The 22,958-nt window shown below is 51.6% G+C and overlaps 1 long non-coding RNA gene across 1 annotated transcript; it reads right to left on the bottom strand.

Moving 5' to 3' along the window:
* Nucleotides 1-1,017: 1,017 nt before the first annotated feature.
* LOC135284735 (uncharacterized) lies at nucleotides 1,018-6,355 on the bottom strand. The gene is made up of 2 exons (XR_010349922.1): nucleotides 6,214-6,355; nucleotides 1,018-2,825 (listed from the first exon to the last, which is right to left on the bottom strand). It is a non-coding gene; the product is annotated as an uncharacterized LOC135284735 (long non-coding RNA).
* Nucleotides 6,356-22,958: the final 16,603 nt, after the last annotated feature.

Genomic DNA, 22,958 nt, shown 5'->3' with positions numbered 1-22,958 from the left:
TTTAATTCTGGAATAGTGTAGCCAAGAGGTTAACGCTTAAAGCCTTAAAGGCTGTATAAGTGATTAAAAGTACTAATTAGAGTCCTTTCCATTTTGGGATAAGAGGCTTTCCCCAAGGGATTTGACATATACCTGGTCCCCAGGCTGGATTTGTGGAGAGGAGCATCCTCTTGCTCCTCTGCTCAAAATGTGTTGATTTATTTGCTGCAGCTGTTGTGTCAGTTGCACAGCATGGTTCTGCAGATACCCCATCTTGTACAGTATCTTCCCCTTCATAGTTATGCTTATATGGTCTTCTGTACAGTATTTCCAAGGGATTCAGATTTTCTTTTGTTCTTAGTCTCCTGGAATCCGTAATAAAGCCAAAAGTAGGGCCTGGGGCCAAGGTATGTTGGCCCCTTGTCCAGTTTTGACTAGTGGTTGTTTTAGCAGATAATTCCTCTTTTCCACTTGGCTGCTGGCCTGCGGCCAATACAGCATGTGTAGGTGCCAGTGGATTTGGAGATTATTGCAAAGTTGCTGTGCAATATTTGCTAGGAAACGTGGCCCTCGATCAGAGGAGATGTCTAAAGGCACTCTGAACCAGGCCATTATGTTGTTTAAAAAAATCTTGACAACTCCTTTGGCTTTATTTGTTTGGGTTGGGAATGCCTTAGGTCATGCTGAGAAGGTATCAGTGAAAGGTAAAAGGTATTTATAGTCCCCTTCTCTTGGCAATTCAGAAAACTCAACTTGCCAGTGCTGTCCAGGATATTGTCCCTTGTCTACTGTGCCAAGCTCAACTCTAGTCCTAGTTTGTGGATTGGTTTGTGTGCAGCGGCTACGACTGGCCTCTGGGTCCCCGGCTGCTGTGGGCAGTGCCGCCGGCAGTACCGAAGCGGGAAGGGCACTCTCCCGCGGAAAGATTTCCTGGGGAGAGCGCTTAAGGCGAAAAGCCTTTAGGAGCGCGAGAATTCCCGGAGCTGTCTGCAGTGTAGTCAGTCTGCGTCTCGCAGGAGAAAGACAGGACCGCGCGGACAGGGAAAAGGGAGATGTTTATTGAAGAAGCGTCGGGCGCGGACAAAAAAGCTTGCTCGGCAAGGTCTTATAACTAGAACACAGCGACCAATCTAAAATTTTGAGAGGAGGGAATAACGCATAACAAACAGCTCAGATGTCCAGTGTAAATAAATTAGGGGTTGAATCCTGACCTCTAAACCAATCATTCAATGTCCAGGCCAGAATGTTCTGGATGAGTGGGCAAGGACCCTGAATAACAGACAGGCAGTTAGGGAGGAATTTAGGAAAGATAAAGTGTAGCTGACGGGACAATTCAGAAGAGGGAGAGAGAGAAAGCCCGGGCAGAACCATAAACAGAATGGGGGGTACAGGAATAAACCAACTTAAAACTAATGCACCCCTACATTTCCCCCTTCTTTGTTTAAAAAGAAAAAGGAGGAGTGGGGTAACTTAAACACCATCTTCTGAGGACTCATCTGACCCAGGGTGGTCTTTTAACTGCTCGTCTTCTTCGGCACCTTCTTCTTGACTTTCGTCCATAATCTGTTCTTCGACTACCACCCGATTCACTTCTAAAGCAGACATCGATTTAACTATAAGCCTTCTAAGAATTCTCCAAACGACAGAAATTGCAATTGAATTGACTAGTAAAATGAAAAGGACTAAAACAACAGTTTTCAAAATAGAGACTACCCAGCCCGAGAGACCCCATCCCGTAAAGATGTCTCCCAACCAGTCTGATGTTTTCTCCTTAATGTCGCTGATCATTCCCTTCATTTGGTCAATAGATCTTCTGGCGTCCCCGGCTTTGGATGATAAATTGAGGCAGCAGAGCCCTTCGAACTCCTCACACCGGTGATCCTGAAGCAGCAATAGGAAGTCTATTGCTGCCCGGTTTTGGAGAGTCGCCTGCCTTGTTATTTCCTCGTCTGCTAGGAGGTTGCTTAGAGCGGCTGAGGTAAAATTGGCCTGTCTGGCTACCCAACACTCCAGGTGAGCTAATTCACCTAGAGACTTTGCAATAGACACCCATGGGAGAAACACTGTCCATGCGACACCTTCTGGCTTTGACCAATGAACAATTTTGGAGTCGCACTGTTCATCTAAATCTTTAAGGTCTCTTGCTACGCGGACCGAATTGTGTGCGACAATTTTCTCCTTCCAATCTTTAATTTGGGAATTGTTGGGAGCAAACAGCGTCAGCCGTCCAAATGTACACGGGCCTCCTAGAAGGCGAGGGGGGATACCTGCCCATGCTCGGTTTCCGCAAATGAAAAATATGCCGTTAGGGAGGGATCTGGGTTTATCGTCAAATGAGATGGGGGTGGTAATATGAGAGGTGACAGAACACCAATTCCCTGCCGCGTAGCTTTGATTCTGTTCTATAATTGGCGTAAAAGATTTTTCGTAGCGGTCGCGGGAAGGGAAAAATTGAACACACAATTTTGCTGACGCGGAGCCGAGCAATTTAAATTCGGTGGGGTCAGATTTAGATATATTCAATTTGGACATTAGCCTCCTCCAGATTGGATTGGGATTGGGACTAGAGGGACTGAAAACTTTATTTTGGGAAAGGGGTTCAAGGAAGGAGTAAAGGGGCTCGGGAAACTCTTTTGGAGGAAGCGGGATCCCCACAAGGCAGGTCGACAAGGGGTCTGCTGCCGAGGTGGCGGAGAGGCACAAATGATCTCTGCCGAGGGCGCCAGCGAGCATCTTCCAAATGTTTTGCTTGGGTTGAGGGACAATCCATGAGCTCGCGATGGCAAAAAAGTTCCAGAAAATGATCAGCTCGATGTGGGTTATGGGGACGGACATTCTCGGGCTTTCTGAAAAGAACAAGACAAAAAGTCATACAGGTAAAACATTAGGAATGGTTCTGCTCCGGGAGGTCTAAACCTCCTTCAGAAGGCCTCTTTTTTCTCCTCCAGCAGGCCTCTTCGACCTGTGCCACTTTCTTAGTTGGAACTTTACTGGAGGCGGTGTATGGCTTGACCCATTTTGAAGGGACCCATTTTGGACCCGAGGGAGTGGAAACTCAGGCGTATCCCCTCCCCCAGGTGACAAGGTCAAAAGGTCCCTCCGTCCTCCAGGTCTCGGGGTCCTTTACGAGAACTGGAGGCTTCTCTTTCGGCTGCAGTTGTTGGTGTTGCCTAAAGTGCCGAACAATGGGTGGATTTAGATTTTCGAAAGAGCAGTTTAAAAAATTGATTGTAAAAAGGGCCCTGGCAAGGCGGACCTGGGGGGACTCCATCTTCATTGCCTCACGTTGTTGTTGGAGGACCCTTTTGAGGCTCTGATGGGTCCGCTCCACTACAGCTTGACCTGTTGGGGAATAGGGGATGCCGGTCTTATGTTCTATTCCCCATTGCTGCAGGAAGTTGCGCAGTTCCCTGGATTTGTATGCTGGGCCGTTGTCAGTTTTTAATACCTTTGGAACGCCCAGCGTGGAGAAGGCTAGAAGTAGGTGTTTCTTGGTGTCATTTGCCTTCTCCCCTGTGTGGGCGGAGGCAAAAACCGCGCCGGAAAAGGTATCTACTGACACGTGAACGAACTTCAGTTTTCCAAACTCAGAGACGTGTGTAACATCGGACTGCCACACCTCGCAACTCGCCAATCCTCGAGGGTTAGCCCCCGTGTTAACAGTTGGAAGCTGGAAGGACTGACAGTGGGGGCATGTGGCCACAATGGCCTTGGCCTGGTCACGGCTAAGTTGGAACTGCCTGACCAGACCCGGCGCATTCTGATGGTAGAGCTGGTGGCTGATCTTAGCCTGGCGGAACACGTCTGGGAGCGGGGCCACCTGCACAGGGGCAGCGAGGGCGTCCGCCCTCCTGTTCCCCTCGGCAACGAACCCTGGCAGGTTAGTGTGGGACCGCACATGCATCACATAAAAAGGATGTTCTCGGTGAGAGACTAATCTTACTAATTTGGTGAGCAACTGATAGAGGGCTATGTTGGACACCTCCTGCAGAATCGCTTGTTCTGAACGGGCAACTACTCCTGCTACATAAGCGGAATCAGTGACTAGATTGAATGGTCCAGGGAACTTCTCGAAAGCTCTGACAACAGCATCTAACTCAGCTACTTGAGGTGATCCTTCCACCTCTTTGATGTCAGCTTCCCACTGCTGAGTCTGCGGATCCCTCCAAGTCAAGACTGACTTGTGGGATGCGCCGGATGCATCAGTGAAAACAGTCAGAGCCTTCAAAGGAGTCCTACTCTGAACCTGCTGAAGAGATAATTTAAACTGGACTTCCGAATTAAAAATTTTGTGAGCCGGCCGATGAATAGAAATCTGACCAGTGTAGCTGTCCAAAGCGAACTGCAGGGCCTCATTCTCTTGGAGAAGGTGTTCCAACATAGCTTTTGTAAAGTGGGCCGAATCTAATTTGAGTGGTATGTGAATACATGTGAAATCCACACCTGCCAACTCCCTGATCCGAAGGCGAGCCTTACGGATCAGTTCCGCCACCAGCTCCTGTGGCTTCGTCATTCTTTTGGACCTTTGGTGACTAAGGAACACCCACTCTATAATCAAGAGAGGGTCCCTAGCCCCTTGGTCTTTTTTGGTGTTCTTGATGTCCTCCCACTGGAAGATCATTCCATGGAGGTGTGGCAATTTCCCAAGAATAATGAATTTGAAGGGCAGACCCGGCTGATAACGATGGGCTTGCCTCTCCGATATGGACTTTTGGATCTTTTCCAACGCAGCTCGCGCCTCTTGGGTGAGCGACCTGGGAGAACTAAGCTCCTCTCCCCCTTTCAATAAATTGAAAAGGGGGGCCAGGTCTTCGGTGGGAATGCCTAGCCAAGGCCTTACCCAATTCAGAGACCCACACAGCTGCTGGGCATCAGCAAGCGTTCGAATGGAATTTCGAATTGTAATTTTTTGTGGTGTGATAGTTGTTTTGCTAATTGTAAGACCTAAATATTTCCAGGGTGGCATTCTTTGAATTTTGTCCTGCTGCAACTCGAACCCTGCAGCAACCAATGCATTGATTGTTAGGTCAAGACTGTGAGCAAGTTCGTCATCAGTTGGAGCACATACGAGAATGTCATCCATGTAATGGAAAATTGTAGCGTTGGTTGCCTTTGCCCTGACTGATGAGAGCAAGGAAGAGACATACCACTGGCAAATTACTGGACTGTTTTTCATGCCTTGGGGCAAAACTTTCCAGTGGTAGCGCCTCCTAGGGGCCTCTCGGTTAATGGTAGGAACCGAGAAAGCAAAACGCGGCGCATCGTCCGGGTGTAGGGGAATTTGGAAAAAGCAGTCTTTGATGTCAATTACGGCTAAATTCCAATTTTGGGGGAGCATTGTTGGGGAGGGCATCCCTGGTTGGAGGGGACCCATGTCTTCAATGACGTTGTTAATTTGTCTAAGGTCGTGAAGGAGCCGCCACTTCTCTTTATTAGGTTTCTTTATGACAAACACTGGGGAGTTCCACGGAGACGTGGTCTCCACCAGGTGACCTCGCTGCAGCTGCTCCTCCACGAGCTCCTCGAGCGCCTTTAATTTCTGTTTAGAAAGCGGCCACTGTTCTACCCAGACAGGTGTGTCAGTCAGCCAATTCAGTTTCTGGGTAGGGCGCTCCTCAGTGACCGCTGCCCCAAAAACCTGGGGAGCCGCTGGTAAGTCAATACGGGCTCCCCACTGGGCGAGCAGGTCCCTCCCCCACAGGGGCTCCGTGTAATCTAAGACAAATGGAGGTACAGATGCTAATTGTCCATCCGGCCCCATAATTTGCACAATGCTCTTAGATTGTTTCGCCAATTGGATCCCTCCTACACCTCGGATCCGCTCTGCTGCGTCATGCATCTCCCAATGCGACGGCCAATCCCGTGAGGGAATGACCGTGACATCTGCTCCAGTGTCCAGAAGCCCGTGAACGAACTTCTGGTCCCCACCTTTCTGTAGGCTGCAGGTGATTCTTGGTTTTTCTTTGCCTAGGGTCTGAGCCCAAGCCACCGATGGGAGGTGTGAGGATGTGGATGTTTTGGGTGGCTTGGAGTCCCAGAGCTCCTCAGGGATAGGAATGGCTTGCGCCACAATTTGACCCCGAGGCAGAAAGGTGGGAGGGCTGGCACAATACATGGCTATTTCGAATCTCTTTGGGTCTGATGATATGAGACCCGGGATGATGTGAATGTCTTGTGGTGTAGATTTAGAATCTCCAACCGTGACGAACCCACCCTTGGTCCGATGCCAGGTACCTGGGCACTCCGGACTGACGGAGACGAGTTGGATATTTGAGTCAATAAGATGGAGCGGCTCCGTCAACTGCAACCGAAAGGGGGTCGTCCTGGAGGTGGTTGTTAGGACTGGCCGAGGTACCGCCTGAAAAAGATCAGAAATAGGTTCGTGAGAAGTTAAGTCTGGTAAAGTTTTAGAGTCTGTGGCAACCGGCAGGTCCTGCTGGAGGTCCCCCTCCCTTCCCTTTTCCCCGCGTGGTGGAATGGTGACACCTGCCCTATTTTTATCGTGGCGCGGGAGGAGGCGCGCTTGCAATTTAGTTTTTTGGTTGGTGTTGTGGGGTCCCCTGAGGCCGGTGTTTCTTTTTAAATTCGTAAAACTCCCGCCTCAGGGGACAGCCTGGCATCCAATGCCCGGATTGGTTGCACAGGTGACACGGTGCATCCGTCCGGGGTTGCAGCTTTGGTGTGTTGGGCTGTCGGGACGGGGCAGCAGCAGCTGTGGTGACTTCCTCCAGGTCGGTGGCAGCTACCCTTCGAGCTGGAGCCCTGGGTTGCTGGTCGGGTTCCCCCGCGATGATAGCGAGTTTGCGGTCACAGACGTCTAGCATCTGATCCAGCGTGGGGGGAGGATCTAGCGGCAAGCTGAGGATAGCGGCCTTGCAAGCTGGATTTGCATTCGTCGCTGCCACCTCAGTGAGGATTCCCCTCTTAATCGACTCATCATGGACCTGCGTCTCGATCGCCCTGCGGAGGCGCTCAACAAAGCTTAAAAAGGGCTCGTTAGATTCTTGAATGATTTTCATATATGATGTTAAGGGGGCAACAAGAGACCGTAAGGTGAAGAAAGCCCGCTCGGCTGCTTTGGCTCCCTCTTTTAAAGCCTCCACTGGAACATACCACGCTTGAGCCTGCCCATCCTGCCATGCCCCTGTCCCACACAAGTGGTCGGTTGTTAACACACCCCCCTGCAGATCTGTGGCTGTCACTTGGTTCTCCCGCAGCGAGGGCAAGATTTTACCAATTTCTCTCTGCCAATGTTTTTCCCAAACCAGGAATTCTGTGGGGTTCAAAAGACAGGAGAACAGCCGCCTTAAATCTGCAGGGGTGACCACGGTGTCAGAGAGTGTGGCTCTCAGAATTCCCCGGAAGTATTCACTCTCCCGGGAGAAGTCTTTTTTGGGCTTTGCACAGCTCCTTTATCGAGTGATGTGGGAACGGGCTCCACTGGGGCTGGTTCCCCCCCCCCATCCCGGGCTGGTAAGTGACCGGTGCCGCCGAGAGGACTGGCGGCTCTGGAATATGGCCTTCAGCCACCCCCGCCGCGGCTCCGGACGGAGCGTGGGAACCGGAGCTGAGAGGGGAAGAAGGAGGGGGAGAGATAAGAATGGGGGCGGAGACGGCTGACGACTTTGTCCCCGCCTGGGAGAAGTGGTATGGGGGAGGGAGAGGAGCCGACGCCGGAGTGGAAGTGCCGCGGGGCGTGGAATCGGGAGGAGGGAGGGGAGGGGCGGAGGGAGGTGGAGCGGGAGGGGAAACCGGAGAAGGGAAAGAGTCGTAACGAGAAAGAAGTGTTTTTTGGGAAGAAGGAATTCCAGCGGGAGGCGCCACGCGGTGTCCGCCATTTCGGGCTCCCTGTGAGCTATCCTGTAAAAGTGGGGCAGATGGCGGGGAAGGAGGAGGAGAGGGGGGGGGAATATTAAAACGAACTGGACTTTCACAGCTGCGAGTGTTCTTAACCGAGTCAGAATGAGGACGGGGAGGATTCCGAAAGAGGTCGGAGCAGTGACTTCGTTTCTGTGCGGTGCCATCGTAGGCTGCCGCTTTCAGGTTTCCGCGCTCGGGGGCAGCGGGGGAAGGGACAGAACAGAGGGAACAGGGTGAGCTGGGAACAAAACGCACGTCAGACGGCTTTCTGCTCAGTTTCCTCTGGGACTTCAGAACTTTCCTAATTTGGGAAGCCCAGAAAGCAGTCCGCGAAAGCGAAGAGCTCCCCGATTTAGCCAATTCTCCTAATTTAGTGCAAACTTGTCCCCAAAAACGCCAATCGTGAATTTGTTCAGGGGAAACTTCTGGGAACTGAGCAGACAGCCAAATGATTAGTTGTTTAATTTCCTTTTTTTCGAATTTTTCAAAACCCCCCTGAGAAAGGATAGCAGAAACAAAGTTAAAGTGTCTTTTTTGAGCTTTGGTAAAACGAGCACCCATAATGAGATGGTAAAAAGCTCAAACCACCAACCCTGGAAAAACGTGAGAGAAAGGACCTTTGGAGTACCCCCCACCGCCGGGCAGTGCCGGCAAAAGTTACGAGAAAGCCGTACGAAAACGGCGTGAGTTACGAAAAAGCCGTACGAAAACGGCGTGAGTTACGAAAAAGCCGTACGAAAACGGCGTAAGTTAAGAAAGTGGGGGGGGGGGAGAAAGAAAGGAAGAGAAAACTCACGTTCTAGGGAAGGCGGCTCCTGCGAATGGATCGACTCCGGAGTGCACGGAGCTACCGACCCAGTCCCCGGTGGAGCGATACCCATGAAAATGGGTCCGCTATCCCACAGGGTAGGTTAACGTCTCATGAGAAACTTTCCGGTGTTTCAACGAGCCGAGCCCGCTGGCTCCGGGATTTCTCTGTCGTAGGGTCCGCGGTGGTGTCGGATAGCCCCACGGCTGAGCGCCAACCTGCAGCGGCTACGACTGGCCTCTGGGTCCCCGGCTGCTGTGGGCAGTGCCGCCGGCAGTACCGAAGCGGGAAGGGCACTCTCCCGCGGAAAGATTTCCTGGGGAGAGCGCTTAAGGCGAAAAGCCTTTAGGAGCGCGAGAATTCCCGGAGCTGTCTGCAGTGTAGTCAGTCTGCGTCTCGCAGGAGAAAGACAGGACCGCGCGGACAGGGAAAAGGGAGATGTTTATTGAAGAAGCGTCGGGCGCGGACAAAAAAGCTTGCTCGGCAAGGTCTTATAACTAGAACACAGCGACCAATCTAAAATTTTGAGAGGAGGGAATAACGCATAACAAACAGCTCAGATGTCCAGTGTAAATAAATTAGGGGTTGAATCCTGACCTCTAAACCAATCATTCAATGTCCAGGCCAGAATGTTCTGGATGAGTGGGCAAGGACCCTGAATAACAGACAGGCAGTTAGGGAGGAATTTAGGAAAGATAAAGTGTAGCTGATGGGACAATTCAGAAGAGGGAGAGAGAGAAAGCCCGGGCAGAACCATAAACAGAATGGGGGGTACAGGAATAAACCAACTTAAAACTAATGCACCCCTACATTTGTGGGAATCTATAGGATTAGAGGATTTTAGGAAAGCTGGGAAAAAGAATGGCCTCAGTGACAGTAAGGACAGTGAAATGCTAAAGCAGCAGAAAAGATATATCAGCAGTAACGAAGACATGAGAAATAGAACAATTAAGCTGTGTAGTTTAGCTTTCTAAGTGGAAAAAAAGTATATTTTCGTAAATATTTAGAAGGTTAAATATGAATGGGGCTCTATGCTTTGTCTTTTATAAACGAACCATTGTATGAGAGAAAAAGCTGCTTTTCTTTTAACCAAAGCTATGTGTCCTTCAGTTGGTTGGATAGAACTACTGTCAATATGCTTTTGCTCTGTGTAATTGTCTGAAACTAGGTCTGAAACTGTCGTGTAATTTGTTGCAACATTAAGTTTCCTCGGCCTGCTGTCTGGATAGCGAGTTGCTCGCATCGATCCATTGCCATAGCCATGTAATGAGTCTGATGCTTCTTAAATAAACAGCTCACAACGCTATTCAGGTGTGGTCCCGTTCCGTTCATGTCTGTATATAAACGGCCGGCGTCTTTGGTTCTAAGACATTATTTCACACCCTTGGCTTACCTGCCTTCCACTAGAGTACAGGTTGCATCTTACACTTGTCCTCATCAAATAATTATGTAAGCCATCCCCTTCCCAGAGTATATAATTATGTTCATCCTTAATTCATTTTAACAATGCTCTTTCAGGTATAATTGTCTATCCCCGAGGAGTTGCAAAAACAATATATTTTCGTTCTGCTCATAAATTCCTTGCTAATTCTAGATCTTCCTGATTCTACGACATACATCATTGTCATATTCTTCCTTACCTTCGGGAATTAGTGGTGCCTGAACCACAACATGGCTTTGTTCTGCTGCTCTTTTTGCAACCTGTTACCCCTTTTGGGGTCTGTTTCTCCTTTCTGATGTCCTCTGCAGTGCATAACTGCAACCTCTTGAGGTACTAGTACTGCCTCCAGCAATTTTAGGATTTCTTCCAAATGCTTAATTTGCTTTCCTTGAGCTGTCAATACTCCTTTTCTTTCCAAACTGCTTCATGGCACCTACTACTCTGAAGGCATTCTTGGAATCTGTTCATATATTGATCCTTTTTCCTCAGGCTGGTCAGAAGGTATGGGTTCAAGTGATTATCTCTGCCTTCTGAGCTGACTTGCAAAGGGCTTCTATCCCCTGTTGCTCCATGCTAATTCTATATCCCCATTTTCACTGATCTGCTCTTACAAAGACACTCCCATCTGTGTACTGAGATTCTGCTCCTGGAATTGGGCTTTCTTTAAGATCTGGGCAGCTGGAATAAAGTGGACTTCATGGTTTTGATACAGTCATGCTACAAAGGTTCCTTGTCTGTCTGGTGAGTGGCCAGGAATGCTGCTGGATTAACTAGAGAAGAGATTAGTTTGGTAATACCACATTGTTCCACCAAAACTGCCTGATATTTAAGCAGTCTGGAGGGTGAAAGCCAACGCCCACCCTTTTGCTCAAGAATTGCTGCTACTGAATGTGAGATAAATACAATTATTTGTTGACCTAGAGTGAATTCTCAGGCTTCTTGGATGTTTGAAACAAGAGCAGCAACTGCTTACAGTCAGGCTGTCCCCTACTCACTTCATCCAGTTGTTTAGAGAAGTAGGCTATTGCTCTCTTCTATGGGCCAATTGTTTGAGCCACTACAAGGACTACAATCTCTACGCCCCCTACACAACAAACAAGGGATCAGAGGGTTACAAGGAGCATAGGGCATCAGTCACTTTGCTTTCCCTGCCACTCCCGTCATCAGAAAATGGAAATGCAGGTAGAGCTACTGCACTTGGTTCCTGTCAGACTGTCTCATTTGTGTCGGAGTCACTCTGGCCTTTCTCACCATCTACTTCTTCCTTGTCCCTCACCTGCCAAGCCCCTCAGGGTGACAATGCAAATGCAGTTCCACACATTCACACTCTTTCATGCAACACAAAAGGGTACTTAGGGGCTTTCCCAGAAATTAGAAATTTGTCTTAGCACTTAAGGTGGTCCCGGCATCCAAAAGATATCAACCTATTCCTGGAAAAAATTCCCAGCTAGGCTGAGAATGAGGTGATCTCTAGGGGACAAAATCACTTTTGAGGAAAATTCTGAGTAATTTCTCAAGGGCACATAGAGATAATTATGGGACCAAACCTGAGATAAATGTTAGGGGGGAGAAAGAACACTTGGGGGGAAAAATCTCAGGTTGTCTGACTTCCCAAAACCTCGTCCCTTGCCCCAGCAGGGGAGCTTTGCCCTCCCTGTCCCCAGCCAGCCCAGCCTGGCACCTCAGGGCTGTCCCCAGCCTCCTGCTGAGGCCTGGCCTCGCGGGCTTCTGCCGCAGGCCTGGCAGGTGCTGTGGGGAAGCACCAGAGCAGCCGGGTGTCAGGAACAAGGCGGCTGCCAGGGGGCTGCTCATGGCCTCTGACACCCAATTGCTCAGGGCTTCCCAGTGCCCCAGCCCCTCAGGCTCTCCCCCAGCCCGGCCAAGCTGCCCGGCAGCAGCACCGCAGCCCCACAGGAGCTCCAGAGGAGCCCCAGCCAGAGGCACCTGGGAGCCCTCAGCAATGCAGCCAGCAGCACACGGCCAGGAGGACACGGATGGCGCTTCCTGCCTGCCACAGGCCTTGTGGCCATCTCCAGGCACCGCTCCAGCAGGGATCCCCGCAGCTCCGGCCCTGCCCACCCGCTCTGTCGACAGCACAAAGGCTTCAGCAGAACCACCAGAGGCCAAGGGGCTTCTGGCCATTGTCCCTGCAGCACTGCACGCCTGGGCAGCTGGCTGAGTGCAAGCACCATTTTCTCCCTCCTCCCCTATGCCCTGCGGACCCTGGGGAGAATAAGAGAGATCCTGGAGTCGGTGTATTATAACACATTCTATATTAACATAGTAAAAGAAAACAAAAAGGAGAACATTTGAGAAGAAAAAAAAAATTCCCCATTACTCAGGGGGTCCCAGCAAAAAGAGCCTCTGGGATCAATTCTCCACTGGGGTCCAGCAGCTCAGCCTGCGGAGACGCGAGAGACGCGGCCGAGCCTTCCACACCCTGCGCAGCTGATCTTGTAGCCTCTGCAACCTGGAGATCGGAGCCCGCTCTGCTGACCTGAGGGTGCACAATGTTTCAATGGCCAGACTTCTGACAGTAAGGCTGATGTCATTGGCCATTTCTTCAAGGGCTGCAAGAGAAAGGAACAGAGCCATGGTCAGAACCTGGACCTACGGGGATGCGAGCAGAGTCCCCTGCCAGGGCCATCCCGGCCGGCTCTTGCCATGGCCAGGAGAGAGCAGGGACCAAGGATATCAGCCTGAAGCTGCTGGCTACGGATCCTCCACGTGGCCCTGAAATCTGTGTGTGCTCTGCCCAGGCCAGCCTTCGTCCGCACAGGGAGCAGAGCCCTCCACAGCCGGGGCAGGGCTTGCAGGTCTTCACCCGCCAACTCCTGCTGTCAGCCCGCAGCCCTCACTCACCACTGCAGATCATCAGGATCTCTCCTGGCTGCCCCCTCAGGTGCCGCCCGGCCATCCCTGTGGACACAGAGCCTGTCACGGCGGCAGCGGCACAGCTCCCTGCCAGCGGCGCTGCCAGCGCTGCGGCCACATGCCCTGCTGGCCCGGCAGGGCTCAGCCCGGGCCCTTGCCGCACGCTGCCGCCCAAGGGCACGGCTGCCAGAGGGCGGCAGCAGCGCCCGGGCCAGGCAGGGCTCCACGGCGCCGGGCCCGGATGGCGCTGCCGGGGCAGCAGGCGGGGCTGGGGCCGAGCTGCGGCGGGCCGGGGAGGGAGCCCAGCCTCGGGGCTCACCCATGAACCTGATGGCCGCCTCTCGCAGGGGCTCCTGGGGGCTCTCCAGGTAGCGCAGGGCCCGGCGCAGCTGCTCGGCCGCTCGGCTCGTGTCCTCTGCCAGCTGCAGAGAGCGGCAGCAGGGAAGGCTCGGCGCGGGCTCAGCCCCTGTGGCGGGCGCTCCCTGCGCCCAGCCCCGGCCTCCCCTGCCCGCACAGCCCTGAGGCGCGGCCAGCAGCCGCTGGCGCCGGGCTCCGCAGGGGGCAGAGGGCCGGCTGCTGCCCGGGGAGCTGCGGGGCCGCCCCGCAGCCCCGCTGCGCCGGGGCTCCATGGGCACCCGGCTCGGGCCCACAGCAGCCTGGAGAAGAGCCTGCGCCGCCTCTGGGTGCAGCAGCGGGCAGGGGCACAGCTGCCAGCCCCGCACACTGAGCACCGCGCTCAGGGGCCTTCTCCAGGCTGAGGCTGGGGATTCTCGGTCGTCCTTACCAGGGCCTCGCCAAACCTCCATGTCTGATCCACCTGTAGCATTTGTTCAATATCCCTCCTCTTCAGGAATCTGGCTGAAGAATGCAGTGTTTCCTGGGAAGCCTGGAGAGCAGCAGAGACGTGGAGATTGTGAGAGGGTGGTGGCCCCTCTTTTTGCCCGTTGAATGTATAATCTACTGTGCAGGAACCGGCCGCTCAAGCATGATTAGCTGAGTTGACCATAACCACAGATGCCTGTTTTGAGCATATTAACCACAGATGCCTGCTTTAAGCGATATTAACCACGGGTGCCTTTTTAAGCAATACTATAGAACATAGGTTGTTATGAATAGAAAGTTGTATTTTTTTTAAGTTTCAGAGTTAAAAAAAAAAAAAAAACCAAGCCAGACCGAGTCAGACTCCTTTAGGTTCCCTGCGGAACCTTAATCACTCATTGATGGCGGGTGATTAACTGATTGTTTCCCTGATGCTAGCTGTATGCCAAGGAGATACCAAGGGAAACCCTCCAGGGTAAAGAGATGGGCAGTGACACCAGAGACAACATGCAAATGACAAATGCAGTGCACCCTGGGTTTTTACAGTTTTACAGTTTTTATAAGAAAAACCTCTAAAATCACGAGCCAACAAGTGACTTAAAGTGACGTCTAAGGATGGGAGCATTGTCCCGTACCTGCTTGAATCTTTTTATTTCTCACCCTAACCTGAAAAGAAACTGATTAAAGAGACCCCCCGGGTTTCTAAACCAACAAACCAGGGACTCAACGACTCTCCCGTGAGGACAGAGTCCCCAGTTCTGCCTGCAGACCAGCGGACAAAACTGCATCATCCTCCTGCTTCGTGCCACGCCTGGGAGCAGCGGCGGCGAGGGCGCAACCCGTCGATTTCTTCCCACCTGAGCTGATTCTTCTTAATAAAGGCATTAAAAAGGAGAAAGATCTCCTGCCCATTTATTTCATAGGTCAAATAAGCCAAAGGGATACGAGCGAGGAAGACGACAAGCCTTCATCAAACGACCACCAGGAGGCAGATGAAGACCCCCTAGCAACAAGGAGAACATGCGCAGATTCACCGGAAGGATGACTTGAAACCCGGGAAAGGAGATGTTCAAAAGGGGGAACGGACTCAGGCTCGGGTGCGGCAGTTGGTGGAGCGGTGACTCCCCTGTCGCCCAGCGCTGTGCTTTGCTTCTTTTATCCTCTATTAAATATTTTATTGATTGGCATTATGACCCATTGTGTTCATTTCATAACACAGATGGCCCCACAGCCCAGGGCACCGGAGCATCCCAAAGCCACAGCCTGGGGGAGGCTGCAGCCTGCAAGGCGCCAGGACAGGAGGCAGCCCAGCCCCCTCCCAGGGAGACAGCAGCCAGCCACAAGTCCTCACCTCAGCAACAATCTGATTCTCATCATGGCAGTGGAAGGAGAGTGGCAGCAGGCTCTGGAGCACGGGTGACTTCAGGGCCTTTTTTCCATCTTCCATTAATAACTCCAGCATCTCTTGAAATACAGTCATGGAGCTCAGCTGCACCTGGCTATCATCCTGTAGGAAAGCAAGAACAAAATACCTCAGCATCAGCTGCTTCGGGCCCAGCAGGGCACAGGCCTGCATCTCCACAGGGCACCAAGTGCCCGGGCAGCGACCAGTGGCCGTGGCTGTGGGCACAGAGCCTTACGTGGTCAAAGAGTGGCAGGAGCGCCTCAGCCAGCTGCAGGGCGATGGAGGTGGGTATTAGGGCACCATTATCCAGAAATAAATATCTGAGTAGAAGAATGGTCATCCTGATCATGTTGCTCTCTTTTTCCTGCAGGAGCTCCACAAGACTTTCAGTCAGGCTCCACATTTTGTCAGCCTGTGTGGAACACAAGTTTGTGAAATGCCACCTTGCTGCAGCAGGGCCTAGAGGCCAAAGCCTGTCCCGAAGCACTCGGGCAGCTGAAGCGGGAGGCAGGAGAGCTGGGAACAGCTGCCCCAGGGCCCAAAGCTCAGCCAAGCCCAAGTGACAGCGTTTTCCAGCCCCACGCTGCCGGCAGGGCTTCAGCCACTGCCCCCTTCTCACCATCAAGGGATTCTTGCTTGCCACTGTGACTCCTCGGAGTGCCAAGTGACGTCTCTCCCTGTATTTGCTCTGCAGGTTCTTCGACATGATCTCCAGAACACTGTCTGCATTCCCTCAAGTCCAGGCACTCGAGGACCTGAAAGGCAGAAGGCAGTGACAGGGCACCCGGCCAGCAGGAGCCGGGAACCGCACAGGGCTGGGCCCAGGCAGCAGCACAGGTCCCAGGCAGGACCTATGAGAGGGCAGAGAGCTGGGAGACATCTCAGCGTGGTAGTGCACCTGGAGAAGGCACGGCAAGACTTGGAAAGATGCCAGAGGGAGCAATGTCCCCAGTGCACCCAGAGAAGTGCTTCCATTCCCACCGCAATGCCATGGCCTCAAAGGCTCACAGGGACCAGCTGACGTGGCTTGGGTCGCCATGTGACTCATGGGGGAATGGAAGCCTGGCCACAGGCTGCTTACTTGATCTAGCCTGGAAACACCATTCTCCACAAGCAAATGCAGCAGGGTGGCACTGGTCTCCTGTCTGAGGACCTCTGAGTGAGCTCGGAGCCCAGTGCCCATGGCCCTGGCCTCTTCCTGCTGAACACTCTTAATGAATTCGCAAACGAGCTGTAGGAGAAGGGCAAGAACCAGGGATGTTCCATGGAGTGCTCCACACATGGTGCTCGGCCGAGCAGGGACAGCAGGCCCAGCCCAGGTGGGCATGGCTGCAGGTACCTGCGCTGTTCTGCGGAAGCGGCCACGGCTGGATTGCTGCTCTTGTGTGCGCTCCACGGCTGCATCTGGCAAAGAGCGAGCACAGCCAGAGCTGAGGGGCTGCGGGAGAGGCCAGAGAACACAGCCCAGCCCTGCGCTCCCCAGGCAGGGACAGCCCCGGGATGCCCCAGGGGGATGGAGCACGGCCACTGCGGGGTGTCTGCCTGGGCCCTCTTCCATCCTGTCCATGGGCATGGCCCCAGGGGATGGGATGGGATGGGATGGGATGGGATGGGATGGGATGGGATGGGATGGGATGGGATGGGACGGGATGGGGCCAAGCTGGCTGCAGTCTCCAGTCCTACGGCCCAGCTCTGCCACTCACCCTCCTGTGGTGGATGGAACGGCACCACCTCTTCTGTCTCCTGTCCTGGGTCAGCTCCAGGGTCTTCTTCCTCCTCCTCCAGCCAGAGCAGCTTGGGTACTCTCGGGGGTCTCTGCTCCATGTCAGTGACTGGAGCTAGTTGCAGGACAGATGCCTTGGAAAAGCTCCGGGGCACCAAGTCCCATGCTCTGCCCTCGAGGGCACTGCCAAACAGAAGCCTCGGAAGGCCACAGGTCACCAGGTCCTCTGCTCTGACCTCGAGGTCAGCTGCAGGAACAACACCTCAGAACAGCTCCAGGTCAGACAGGAACGAGTGCACTGTGTGGGGGCTCCTCACAGCACCGCTCTGTCCCGTCCTGTCCAGTCGCCTGCTCCGAGCGCTGTGGAGTGTTCTTGTCACCACCAGCTCCTATGTCACCAGGTGTCACAAAGGACACACTCCTCCATTCCATGCCACGGTGACTGTGCTGCAGTGTGTCACAAAGGGCCCTTGCACACACTGCCACCTGCCCTGGGGCCCTGCCCAGCCCACCCAAAGTGGCCCCGGTTGGAAGGAATCCCTGGCCCCAAGTGTCTAAGGCAGCCCGACAGGATCTTTAGGAAGGGCTCAGCCCATCAGCAAACGCTGCCCTGCTCTGCGGGCTCAGGGCAGCAGAAGGAGCCCCCAGGGCTGTCGAGGCAGCCGCGCTGGCAAGGGCACGGGGCCTTCCACGGAAGCTGGCACGGCCTCCTTGGGACACGTCCCGGCTGCTGGCCATCCTAAAGCCGCGGCTGGGACAGGCACAGGGAACGTGTGGGCCAGGGCACCAATGCTGCTCTGAGCCCTGGGGCCCGGGCAGCGCTGCCATCAGCAGGTGTGGCAGAGTCCCCGCCCAAGCACACCTGCCACCCCCCGAGCCCTGGCAGCGCTGCTGCCCCTCTCCTGCCCCAGAGACCTGTGCCCCGGGGGGCTTGTGTGCCACAGGGAGCCAAAGCCCACGTGCACTGGGGGCTGTGCTCCTCCCTGCAGGGGCTGTTGGCAGCAGCACCTGGAGCACTGCTGCACCACTTGCTGTCAGAAGCTCTTACTACATGCTGAAATTATTTTCTTATTGAAGTAATTTCCTTCAGCACAAAAGCATCTTTACCATGACAACACGGAAAAATCTGGCATTAAAGACTCCTCAGTTCAGGAAAGCTTTACTTTCCATTTCTCAACTCAAGTAAGTCCAAAAAGTTGCAAACTCCCCCAATCAATTGCAATCGACTGAGAACATGACAGCTGGAAATTGGCTTCCCATCTCAAAGCAGCATTTCATCTGCCTTAATGTCATGCATTGGGAGTCACTTTACAAACATAACACTACACAGAGGCAAACAGAAGGCCATTCTTTGCTTTCAAATGATTTTCAATGAATGGATGATAATATCCTCATTCACTTAAGGAATAGAAGCTCTAAAAGAATGAAAGTCCACTCAGTGTTACAAAAGTACCCCAATGAAATGAATAGATGGCAAAAGGGCCAGTCGTCCCCCTGGTAGAGATATCTAACTGGCCAATAAAGTACAGCTCTCACCTCTTCTTCCCTGCAGGAGAATCAGGACCATGAACAGAAATAGTCACAGCTGTCCTTTCTGCCCTCCATAACCAGTGTTGCACCAAACCACAGATGCTGCCTTCAAACTGACTCCAATTCCAGCCAAGACCTCTCACCTTCCAGACAACTCCTTTCCCAACCTGCCCCCCAACACTAACCCCTCCAAACCACCCACACAGGAGCCCTCAACACCCCACCGGCACCCCCAGCTGTCCCTGTCCCTCCGCAGAGCTTTCCCAGCCTCCAGCAGACCCCCTGGTTCCCTGCACGTGCTGTGGGATAGCACTCAGGAGGATCTGCTCCAAGGCCTTTCCCAGGAGCAAGCTCAGGCTGCCAGGCCCATGGTTCCTGGATCATCCTTCCCACCGAGCCTTCCTGTGCACGGCTGTTCCCTTGGCACATTTGCGCTCGGCTGGGACTTCTCCACTCACCCAGGGCTGCTGCTAAGGATCGAGAGCAGCCTGGCAAGCTCTTCCTCCAGCTGCCTCTTTCCTCTTGGGGGAGGAAGAACATTCCACAGGCAAGAAACTGGTGCCTCCACAGACCCTGGATCCATGCTGGGACAGACAAGGATGTGAAGTATGTCATATGGAAAAACTCTTTATCACTAACCGCTCGCATTTGTTATCTCTGTTCCTTTGTTACCCGTGGTCTAAAGTAATACTCACTCGTTTGTCATACGCAGAGGCCCCCGCCTACACAGCTCACTCACACCATGTGGGTTCAAGTCTGATGGGTGCCTTGCACAGGTGGCACAGGGAGTCCCACCTACACGGTCCCAGGTCAGGGGTGAGCGTCCCCTTGGTGGGTTAGAGTCCCAGAGTTCAGGAGTGGTATGCTAACTGGCATTGATTAAATGTGGCTGGAATTTGGATTGGGAGCTGGTTTAGAGAATTTATTAAGTCTGGTATAATATCATGTGTGTGTCCATGTGTTAAATCTGTCAATGCAACATCGTTTATTCTTTGCTTATGTGAAGATAAGGAAGGGAATGTGCTCAACACTATTACCTTTTTCCTTTGGGCATGGAATGCTATTAATTGGAGTAGAAGTAGTCAGAAAATTGAGTGTGCGTTCCAAGGTTCATCGCTAAGAATGCAAGAAGTGGAGACACAGTCTCAGAGGGAAACAGCGTTGTATGGTTGTCCTGGGTTGACTATATGATGCTTTTATCCCCAGTCGTCTTGTTCTGTTTATACTGAATAAGAAGTTTTACTCCTGTAAGACTCTCTTCCAGACAGTGAAGAGGGGAGGGAAGAAGCGCGCAGTTTGTTTTCAGACTGCTCTCACTCCTCCACATTCCTGCTCCTGGACTGTGTTGTCTGCAGATGGACAGACAGAGCTCCTTTTTTTCCTTTTTTTTTTTTTTTTTTTGCTTTTAGTTAATTTTAGCTAGCTGAGGCAAAGAAGTTCCCTGGACTGTGATTTTTCCTTTTTCTTGGACCTGTTCAAGCCTGCTCTGCACTGAACACCCAGAAGAGCACCGGCAGCTCCACCTGTGGCCCCCTGGCCGGGCCTGGGCCGCGGCGTTTCCAGCACCGCAGGGACTGATCAGAGACTGAGTGAGCCGAGCTGCAACACGGGGAGGGGACTGTTCTGAGTTTGCCTTTTTTTTTTTTTTTTTTTTGGAGTAGTGAGAAGTTTTATTGTTTAATATTGTTTGGGTTCTATTGTTTAATAAACAGGTTTCTTTCCACTTTTTCTCCAAGGAGATATTTTCTCCCGAACCGGTTGGAGGGGGGAGGGGCAATTGGAGCTGCTTTTGTAGAGAAGCCCCTTTGGGGGTTATGTCCCAAACAAGCCCCAAACCAGGACAATGGTCTTGCAGATTGGAAATTGAAATTGATTGTCTAGAGAACTTAAAATACTCTCAGGAGGTTCTGGAGGACATAGGTCCCTGGCAGCCTAGCTGGGAATTTTTTCCAGCAATAGGATGATATCTTTTGGATGCTCAGAGCACCTTAAGCGCTCAGACAATTTCCTAGTTTGTGGGAAAGCCCCTAAGTACCCTTTTGTGTTGTATGAAAGAGTGTGAATATGTGGAACTGCATTTGCATTGTCACCCTGAGGGGCTTGGCAGGTGAGGGACAAGGAAGAAGTAGATGGTGAGAAAGGCCAGAGTGACTCTGACACGAATGAGACAGTCTGACAGGAACCAAGTGCAGTAGCTCTACCTGCATTTCCATTTTCTGATGACGGGAGTGGCAGGGAAAGCAAAGTGACTGATGCCCTATGCTCCTTGTAACCCTCTGATCCCTTGTTTGTTGTGTAGGGGGCGTAGAGATTGTAGTCCTTGTAGTGGCTCAAACAATTGGCCCATAGAAGAGAGCAATAGCCTACTTCTCTAAACAACTGGATGAAGTGAGTAGGGGACAGCCTGACTGTGAGCAGTTGCTGCTCTTGTTTCAAACATCCAAGAAGCCTGAGAATTCACTCTAGGTCAACAAATAATTGTATTTATCTCACATTCAGTAGCAGCAATTCTTGAGCAAAAGGGTGGGCGTTGGCTTTCACCCTCCAGATTGCTTAAACATCAGGCAATTTTGGTGGAACAATATGGTATTACCAAACTAATCTCTTCTCTAGTTAATCCAGCAGCATTCGTGGTCACTCACCAGACAGACAAGGAACCTTTGTAGCATGGCTGTATCAAAACCATGAAGTCACTTTATTCCAGCTGCCCAGATCTTAAAGAAAGCCCAAATCCAGGAGCAGAATCTCAGTACACAGATGGGAGTGGCTTTGTAAGAGCAGATCAGTGAAAATCAGGATATACAATTAGCACAGAGCAAGTCAGCTCAGAAGGCAGAGATAATCACTTGAACCCATACCTTCTGACCAGCCTGAGGAAAAAGGATCAATATATGAACAGATTCCAAGTATGCCTTCAGAGTAATAGGTGCCATGAAGCAGTTTGGAAAGAAAAGGAGTATTGACAGCTCAAGGAAAGCAAATTAAGCATTTGGAAGAAATCCTAAAATTGCTGGAGGCAGTACTAGTACCTCAAGAGGTTGCAGTTATGCACTGCAGAGGACATCAGAAAGGAGAAACAGACCCCAAAAGGGGTAACAGGTTGCAAAAAGAGCAGCAGAACAAAGCCATGCTGAGTTTTGGGCACTAATTCCCAAAGGTAAGGAAGAATATGACAATGATGTATGTCGTAGAATCAGGAAGATCTAGAATTAGCAAGGAATTTATGAGCAGAACGGAAATATATTCTTTTTGCAACTCCTCAGGGATAGACAGTTATACCTGAAAGAGCATTGTGAAAATTAATTACAGATTAACATAATTGTATACAGTGGGAAGGGGATGCCTTACATAATTATTTGATGAGGACAAGTGTAAGATGCAACCTGTACTCTAGTGGAAAGCAGGTAAGCCAAGGGTGTGAAATAATGTCTTAGAACCAATCCACAAAATAGGACTAGAGTTGACCTTGGCACAGTAGACAAGGGACAACATCCTGGACAGTACTGGCAAGGTGACTTTTCTGAATTGCCAAGAAAAGGGGGCTATAAATACCTTTTACCTTTCACTGATACCTTCTCAGCATGACCTAAGGCATTCCCAACCCAAACAAATAAAGCCAAAGGAGTTGTCAAGATTTTTTTAAACAACATAATGGCCTGGTTCAGATTGCCTTTAGACATCTCCTTTGATTGAGGGCCACGTTTCCTAGCAAATATTGCACAGCAACTTTGCAATAATCTCCAAATCAACTGGCACCTACACATGCTGTATTGGCCGCAGGCCAGCAGCCAAGAGGAAAAGATGAATCATCTGCTAAAACAACCAATAGTCAAAACTGGACAAGGGGCCAACATACCTTGGCCCCAGGCCCTACTTTTGGCTTTATTACGGATTCCAGGATACCAAGAACAAAAGAAAATCCGAATCCCTTGGAAATACTGTACAGAAGACCATATAAGCATAACTGTCAAGGGGAAGATACTGTACAAGTTGGGCAGGGGTATCTGCAGAACCATGCTGTGCAACTGACACAACAGCTGCAGCAAATAAATCAACACATTTTGAGCAGAGGAGCAAGAGGATGCTCCTCTCCACAAATCCAGCCTGGGGACCAGGTATATGTCAAATCCCCTGGGGGAAAGCCTCTTATCCCAAAACGGAAAGGACTCTAATTAGTACTTTTAATCACTTATACAGCCTTTAAGGCTTTAAGCGTTAACCTCTTGGCTACACTATTCCAGAATTAAAAGACTTCTGCAAAAGGCAAGTGGAGTCCACAACTGGACCTCAGAAAGAACAGAAGAAACCAAGATGCACTTCACACCATCATCATCTTCCCGATATTTCTGATTAGAATCCAAGGCACAGTAGATGACTGTCACTACCATCATGATCTCCTTGGCCTTCAAGATCCTGGTAGATGGGGCACTCAAAACTATTCAGGACCTAATTGGCTAAAGGGGATTAATAAGGTAAAAACACTTTACACCATATTAAGGATTAATGACCGAGCAGTTGA

Source organism: Passer domesticus, chromosome 21, assembly GCF_036417665.1.
Source record: "Passer domesticus isolate bPasDom1 chromosome 21, bPasDom1.hap1, whole genome shotgun sequence".
NCBI classification, from domain to species: Eukaryota; Metazoa; Chordata; class Aves; order Passeriformes; family Passeridae; genus Passer; species Passer domesticus.
Note: the sequence above shows the minus strand (reverse complement) of the source record. Positions and strands in the feature narration are given on the sequence as shown.